We start from the raw sequence: 8,616 nt of genomic DNA, 5'->3' as shown, positions 1-8,616 counted from the left end.
ACTCTTCTGACGCGATTGCGCGGCTTTGAGATTTTCACGGATGACTTTGCACATTTCTTCAGCTTCTGTGATTAAGTCATTGCCAAGAAGTTGGCGTTCACCAGTCTCTGACCAATTAAGAGGAGTACGACACTTTCTGCCATAGAGAATCTTGAATGGGGCCTTGCCCGAGCTTGCTTGGAAGCATCGTTGTAGGAGAACTCGGCACATGGAAGACAATCTTCGCACTTCATACCGAAAGAAATGACACAAGCCCTGAGCATATCTTCAAGAATTTGATTTACTCGCTCGACTTGGCCACTAGTTTGAGGATGGAAGGCTGTGCTGAAGCGAATGTTGGTGCCCATGGCCTTCTGGAAGGAGTCCCAGAACTTAGAAGTAAATATGCTCCCACAATCCGAAGATATCAATTGCGGAATGTCGTGCAAAGAGATAGTCCTGGAGGTATATATCTCTGCCAACTAAGCTGCTGCGATAGATTCTTTGATAGGAAGAAAATGAGACACTTTTGTAAGTTTATCGATGACAACAAAGATAGCATCATTGCCACGCTTGGACTTGGGAAATCCAGTCATGATATCCATCTCAATATGGTCAAACTTCCATTCTGGAATGGCAAGAGGTTGGAGGAGACCAGCTGGTCATTGGTGTTCTGCTTTCACTCTTCTGCAGACATCACATTCATTCATGAAATGAGCAATTTCTCGCTTCATTCGAGTCCACCAATACGAGTGCTTGAGGTCATGGTACATCTTCGTACTACCAGGATGAATGGATAGAAGGGAATTGTGAGCCTCGTTCATGATGACTTTATGTAGATCACCCTTAGGAACCACAATTCGATCCTCGAAGAATAGAGTATCTTTGTCATCAACACGATAGCACTTGTACTTGGGTTGGCTCTTGGCGATCCCATTTTTCACCTTCTTCACCATTGCATCAAGAAGTTGTGCCTCACGAATTTGATCTTCCAAAGTAGGAGAGACTTGGAGGTTTCCCATAAATCCTTGAGGAACAACTTGTAGATTTAGTTTGCAGAAAGCTTCACAAAGGTCCGGTTGGAAGGGCTTGAGAATTAAACTATTGCAGTATGCCTTCCCACTCAAAGCGTCTGCAATGACATTGGTCTTGCCTGGAGTATATTCAATACTCAGATTATACTCTTGAATCATTTCGACCCAACGAGTCTGCCTGAGGTTGAGGTTGGGCTGAGTGAAGATGTACTTTAGGCTCTTATGATCAGTGAAGATGTCCACTTTCCTTCCCAACAAGAGATGTCTCCAAGTTAAAAGAGCATGGACAACTGCCGCCAACTCGAGGTCATGAGTGGGGTAGTTCTTTTCGTTGGGCTTCAACTGGCGAGAGGTATAAGCCACAACTTTCTTCTCTTGCATTAACACAACACCAAGACCTTGCAGGGAAGCATCATAGAAAACTTCAAATGGTTTGGATTCATCAGGAGGAGTCAAAACAGGAGCTGTGATTAACTTCTCTTTGAGGGTGTTGAAAGCCACGTCACATTCAGGCGACTAGACATACTTCACAAGCTTCCGAAGGAGGTTGGAAAGAGGCTTTGCAATCTTAGAGAAATTCTCCATGGATCTTCGACAATAGCTTGCAAGCCCAAGAAAGCTGCGGAGCTGCTTCACATTCTGAGGCGGTTCCCAATTCACAATTGCAGACACCTTCTCAGGATTAACAGCAATGCCCTTGGCTGAGATGATATGGCCAAGGTAGAGAACCTCATCGAGCCAAAACTCACACTTTGAGAACTTCGCATAGAACTGATGTTCTCTGAGTTTGTCAAGTACCAATCTCAAATGCTTGGCATGATCCTCCTTGTTATTGGAAAAGACCAAAATATCATCAAGATACACCAAGACGAAATCATTTGTATAAGGGTTGAAGATGAAGTTCATCATGCGAGAGAACGTTGGAGGAGCGTTGACAAGGCCGAAAGACATGACAATATATTCATAAGAACCATAGCTTGTTCTGAATGTTGTCTTGGGGATATCTTGTTCACGAATGCGAATCTGATGATAACCCATACAGAGGTCAAGCTTGGAGAATACTTGAGGACCTTTAAGTTGCTCGAAAAGCTCATTGATGTTGGGAAGTGGATACTTGTTCTTTATTGTCTTCTTGTTCAATCTACGGTAGTCGACACAAAGTTGGTCCATTCCATCCTTCTTCTTGACAAAAAGAACACGACAACCCCATGGAGAAGAACTCGGTCGGATCAGACCCATGCGCTCTTGTACATCGAGTTGTTTCTTCAGCTCCTTTAACTCTTCTGGTCCAAGCATGTAAGGATGTTTGCAAATAGGTTCCGTGCCAGGCTCAAGATCGATGACGAATTCAACTGGCCGGTGAGGAGGCATTCCTGGAAGCTCTTCTGGAAAGACGTCTTGATATTCACAAACGACTGGAATCTAAGAGATGGCATTCAACTCGCCCTTCTCATTGAGAGAAAATAGTCGAATGGTATCATCACGAGCGGCATAGATGATCACATCCTCAGACGAGTGTGTCAATTGAATCTGCCTGGCAGCACAATCAAGCTGAGCCTTGTGCTTAGAAAGCCAGTCCATGTCGAGAATTTGATCAATATCCGAGTCACCAAAAACAATTGGAGAGGACAGAAACTTATAGTCGCCCATCTTGATAGACACATTCGGAACCATGGAGTTAGCATTCATGCGTTTACCTGGTGAGACAACTGCTAATGGACTAGGAAAAACTTGGAAAGCCAACTCATGCTTAGATGCAAATGGTCTTGAGATGAAACTGAGTGATGCACCAGTGTCAAAAGAACTTTTGAAGGAATATCATTAACAGGAAGATTACCCATGATTACTTCTGAAGAGTCCTCTGCCTGAGCTGCGTTCATCATGTTGACCTTTGCAAACTTGGAATTATGCTTGACCACTGCATTACTGGCATATCTCACAAGAGGAGGAGGTGGAAGGCGCCGTTGGTTGAAGCATTTGTTTGCATAGTGCCCTTTCTGCTGACACTTTTTGCAAGTAACCTCTAAGAGCGGACGGTGATAAGGAGCACTTGACCTTGGAGCATGAGACTGTGCTTTGTTCTGATAGCCTGGGTTGGGTGGGAAGATCCATTGCCACCTTTACTTTTCTGTTGATAAGGCTGACGGAACGGAGGAGGAGGCAACCAGAACTTCTGCTGCTTAGCTACCACTTGAGATGAAGAAGACGATTGAGTTGCATCCCTGACTCTTTCTTAGAAGCATCGCACTTGAGCTGAGCAGCTTCTTGCTTTAGTGCCATGTTGTAGAATTCATCATACTTGGTTGGCTCAAAAAGCACGAGAGCTAATTGCAGATCTTCTCTGAGGCCACCTCTGAATTGATAAATCATGCTCTTCTCGTCAGGGGTGTCTTGTTTAGCGAAACGAGTGAGCCTCTGAAAAAGGATGTTGTATTCGTAAACAGACATGCTACCTTGCTTGAGATTGCGGAAGTCCTCGCGCTTACTCTCAGCAACACTTTGTGGAATGTGGTGAGCTTTGAAATCTCGGCAGAAATCATCCCAGGTAATCACACGACCTCCTATGGAATCTTTGTATTGTTGATACCACTCAGCAGCTTGGTCTTTGAGTTGGAACGAAGAAAACTTGAAAAAGTCCTCAGGCCTGACATTGCTACACTCAAAATGTTTGCAGATATCCACGAGCCAGTCGTCGGCGTCTGTGGCCTCGACACAGTTACTAAAGGACTTCGGCTGGTTTGCGAGGAACTGATTGAGGGTAGCAAACTAAGCTTGATTGTTGCCTTGGCCTTGATTTCCTTGGTTGCGCTCTTGCAAGAGTTGCAAAAGCATCTAAGTGTTGGTGTTGGTGGCGGCCATGACAGCTTGCCATGCCTTCGGAGGTGGAGGTGGTGGCGGAGGTTCCGGATTCTGACGTGTTGGAGGAGCCATCCTGAAGAGGTTGACATCCGTTAGCATCTTGAAAGACATATATTCAAGCTGAATCAATGGATCGAAATTGCAACATATACCCTTAACATTTGAACAAGAATGAACGAATGAATTCCAAAGTAAATCATCACACTTCCATAAGTTGAGAAGCCACTTAGATAAAGGTAGAATAATAAAACAACAAGGTACGGATATGAGCAAATAATTGGTAATGATTACCCAATCACAAACCAAGTATCTGCAGGGAGAAGTACTAGAGCTACTTGAATTCCCACCTATGAAACTCCCGAAACTTTCTGGTTATGCAATCAGGTGTTGGGGATACAGGGGAAGCATAATATCTCACCCAAAACTAGCAATTCCTACATCCAGCTGTATCCATCCTTCAACACATAACCAACAAACCTTCGGAAATCATTTACCTCAACCTTCAAAAAGCATCCGTTATACGAGTTATGGCAATACTCCCGAACTCCCGCCCCAGTACTGGGTGGCGTCGAGGTTATCTCACAAACAACTGCATAAAATAGATTTTCGATGTCAGCTAAACTCAGGTATTCCAGAACTGCAACGATAAAATTGTGATGACAACACCTCATAGCTCAACTCCCCGGGACACTGCCACAACCCCTAAATGTCAGGAGGCACCAAGAACAATGTTCTCGTCACAAAACCATTGGAACGATTCCAAGATACCCGCGTGATCCTAAGAATTTTTTTAGTGAAATTTGAGGAGAGAAGAGTCAAAACTCTACGTCAGGAGGCCTCACCAGAGCGACGAAGGGACTGAGGAGTAAAAAGAATCCTACTCTCCGATATATATAATCCTAAGACTCAAAACATTTTTCTAGACTCAACAACGTCAGCGATTCGATCAAGTAGGGGGCTCCAGAGTCGGGGAAGGCTCTGATTACCAACTTGTAACACCCACGATGCGGCTATATCTCCCACGTGTCTGAGCACGACTTAGAGGCATAATCGCATAGTAGGCATGTCGCAAGAGGGGTAATCTTTACACATCCCATGTACTGAATAAGAATGGGATAAAGAGTTGGCTTACAATTGCCACTTCACACAATACATAAATATAGAATACATCATCCATAATACAATCAAGGTCCGACTACGGAACCAAAATAAAGAAAGACAACCCAATTGATAGATCCCCGATCGCCCCAACTGGGCTCCTCTACTGATCGTTTGGAAAAGACACATAGTAACGGCCCGAATCCTCGTCGAACTCCCACTTGAGTTCGGTGGTGTCCCCTGTACTGGCATCATCGGCACCTGCATCTGTTTGGAAGTATCTGTGAGTCACGGGGACTCAGCAATCTCACACCCTCGCGATGAAGACTATTTAAGCTTAAAGGTAGGAAAGGGGTAGTGAGGTGGAGCTGCAGCAAGCACTAGCATATATGGTGGCTAACTTACGCAAAAGAAAGCGGAAGAGAAGCAAAGCACGGTCGAGAAGCTAATAGTGATCAAGAAGTGATCCTGAAGCTACTTATGTTCAAGCATAACACGAGACCGTGTTCTCTTCCCAGACTCCGCCGAAAAGAGACCATCACGGCAACACACGCGGTTGATTCATTTTAATTAGATTAAGTGTCAAGTTTTCTACAACCGGATATTAACAAATTCCCATCTGCCCATAACCGCGGGCACGGCTTTCGAAAGTTCAAACCCTGCAGGGGTGTCCCAACTTAGCCCATCACAAGCTCTCATGGTCAACGAAGGATATTCCTTCTCCCAGGACGGCCCGATCAGACTCGGAATCCTGGTTACAAGACATTTCAACAATGGTAAAACAAGACCAGCAAAGCCACCCGAATGTGCCGACAAATCCCGATAGGAGATGCACATATCTTGTTCTCAGGGCACACTGGATTGTCCAAGATTCTGGTAGGCCAACCCAGAGTTGCCCCTGGTGGCCACCGGCTGCTGACAGGTTGGACCAACACTCAGAGGAGCACTGGCCCGGGGGTTTAAAATAAAGACGACCCTTGAGTCTACGGAACCCAAGGGAAAAAGGCTTAGGTGGCAAATGGTAAAACCAAGGTTGGGCCTTGCTGGAGGAGTTTTATTCAAGGTGAACTGTCAAGGGGTTCCCATAACACCCAACCGCGTAAGGAACCAAAAATCAAGGAACATAACACCGGTATGACGGAAACTAGGGCGGCAAGAGTGGAACAAAACACCAAGCATAAGGCCGAGCCTTCCACCCTTTACCAAGTATATAGATGCATTAAAGTAAACAAGATATAATAATGACATCCCAACAATATCCATGTTTCAACAAGGAACAAACTTCATCTCCACCTGCAACTAGCAATGCTATAAGAGGGGCTGAGCAAAGCGGTAACATAGCCAAACAATGTTTTGCTAGGAAAAGGTGGGTTAGAGGCTTGACATGGCAATATGGGAGGCATGATATAGCAAGTGGTAGGTATCGCGGCATAGCAAAAGAGTGAACAACTAGCAAGCAAAGATCTGGGCGAGGGCGGCAACGTACGGGCCGCGCGGGCCGACTGCGGGCCTCGCAGGCTGGCAGCGGTGGCGGATCTGGAAGGCCACGTGGCGGCTCCCGATTGGACGAGCGGCGGCGGCTAGACGCGTCCGACGCCGTCGGACATGTCCGACGCGGAGGGAGAGGTGGAACTAGGGTTTGGACCCGGATTTTGGAGGGGGTGCACATATTTATACCTAGAAGGTGGTGGGAGTGTCCAGATGAGGTGTAGTTTTCGACCACGCGATCGTGATCCAACGACGAAGGACATGGGAGAGGTTTGGGTGGGTTATTGGGCCGTTTTGGAGGGGTGTTGGGCTGCAACACACACGAGGCCTTTACAGTTCCCCGGTTAACCGTTGGAGTATCAAACAGACTCCAAATGGCACGAAACTTGACAGGCGGTCTACCGGTGGTGTACCAAGGCCTCTTGGAAAATCTTGGTCCATTCCGAGAATGTTTAACACCCGCACACGAAAAGAGACAAAAGGGGGACGCCGGAGGACATGGGAGTGTCGGATTGCAAAACGGACAACGGGGAAAAAGCTCGGATGCATGAGACGAACACGTATGCAAATGCGATGCACATGATGACATGATATGATATGCATGACATGAACAAAATTAAAAACAAAGGCAAGAACCCAACCACGAATCTCATAACTTAAAGCCAGAAATGGCAGAGTCGGAGTTACAGATATGGTAAGTTACATTCGGGATGTTACATGGCCGCCTCTTGCTCTACCGCCCATTCGGCCTTGGCAGCTTCAAATTCCAGCCCACATAGGTGTGAGGTCACAAGCGGTGATGAACTCAGCACGACGGGATGCCATCGTTTCCCTACCATTTTGTGTGCGGTCGTGGGCGGCGAGGAACTCGGCGCGGCGGGTGCCATCGCTCCCTTACCGGTTTGTGTGTGGCGCGGTGGCATGAACGATGCTTGGTGACAACTATGGGGTGGAATGGCCGGACAACCGTATAGTGCATTGGTTTGTCAAGAGCTCAAGGACAGAAGACGAAGGAAATTTGGATTCCCCTTCAATCCTGGTCATTTATTACCGAGTAAAATGCATTGGCGGTCATCAAACTTGTCTCGATAGCTCACTTTGGTCATTGTATACAAGATATGGTGATTATACGGTCACTGGCTCAGCATATAGCTCCGTATTTGTCTGGTTGACCAGTCAAAAAGTCCTCATGCGCCTCATCAGCTTGTGTTCTTTACTATCTATCTTTGCGGGCCAACCTGTCAGTGGAGAAAGAAATAAAAACCAAAATTATGCGTATGTGAGGAATTAAACCACAGACACGCTGCAACGCACGCTCGTCAGCCAAATGAAAATGAAATACTTTGCGTTAAATGCACAAACAGATTTTTTTATATTATACGGGATGCACACATTAGCGCACACCGTCCATAGAGGAAAGTAGCATGTACGTGTGCAGACACTCACGCTCACGCTGTCAAACCATGCTAATGCATGCACGTCGCCCTCTCAATCAAAGTCCTACTCATGGCGCAGCGCAAACGGCGAGCCCGTCACCTGCGCGCCCTGGTGGTGCCTGACATTACTATTTAGACGTTTGCTGGAGGCCTCCGCGAACACCGAGCATGAATTTACCTAGCTCAACACCAACGGTCATACTCGTGACTCGGCACCTTGCTCATGTATATCGTCCATCACAATGACAATCTATAAAACAACCTAGCTAGAGAGGGTACTATGGTACGGAGTATGTACTATCCTGAGTGACCGATCATAGTGCCACTACACACGAGTGTGTGTCCGATCGATTCGTACATTATTCGTAAGTTATGCATGGTTGTGTGGTGTCTAATGGTGGTCGTCGAAGGCTAGCTGGCGACAAGAGCGGTTTCATGGATGCCTGGTTGTCAATACGTGCCGCATACGCTTCAAAGGCTTGTCATCCATGAGTTCACATTTTACCACCATGCCAGCGTCTGACTAACCTGGCCTACCGAAACCCCTTCCATCGCTAGTGTGCACTTCCCGCCTGAAACGGTCACTGTCTCTCCTCTCCAGAACATCAATGCTACATTCACCGGACTTAACTGCAGGTGCAGTCAGTGTGTCACTGACATGCGGGCCAGATGCCCATTGGGCCCACATGTCAGTGGCCCAGTCCACCTGCAGTTAAGTCACT

Source organism: Triticum urartu, chromosome 4 (assembly GCF_003073215.2).
Source record: "Triticum urartu cultivar G1812 chromosome 4, Tu2.1, whole genome shotgun sequence".
Classification (NCBI taxonomy): Eukaryota; Viridiplantae; Streptophyta; class Magnoliopsida; order Poales; family Poaceae; genus Triticum; species Triticum urartu.
This window is presented reverse-complemented; position numbering follows the sequence as displayed.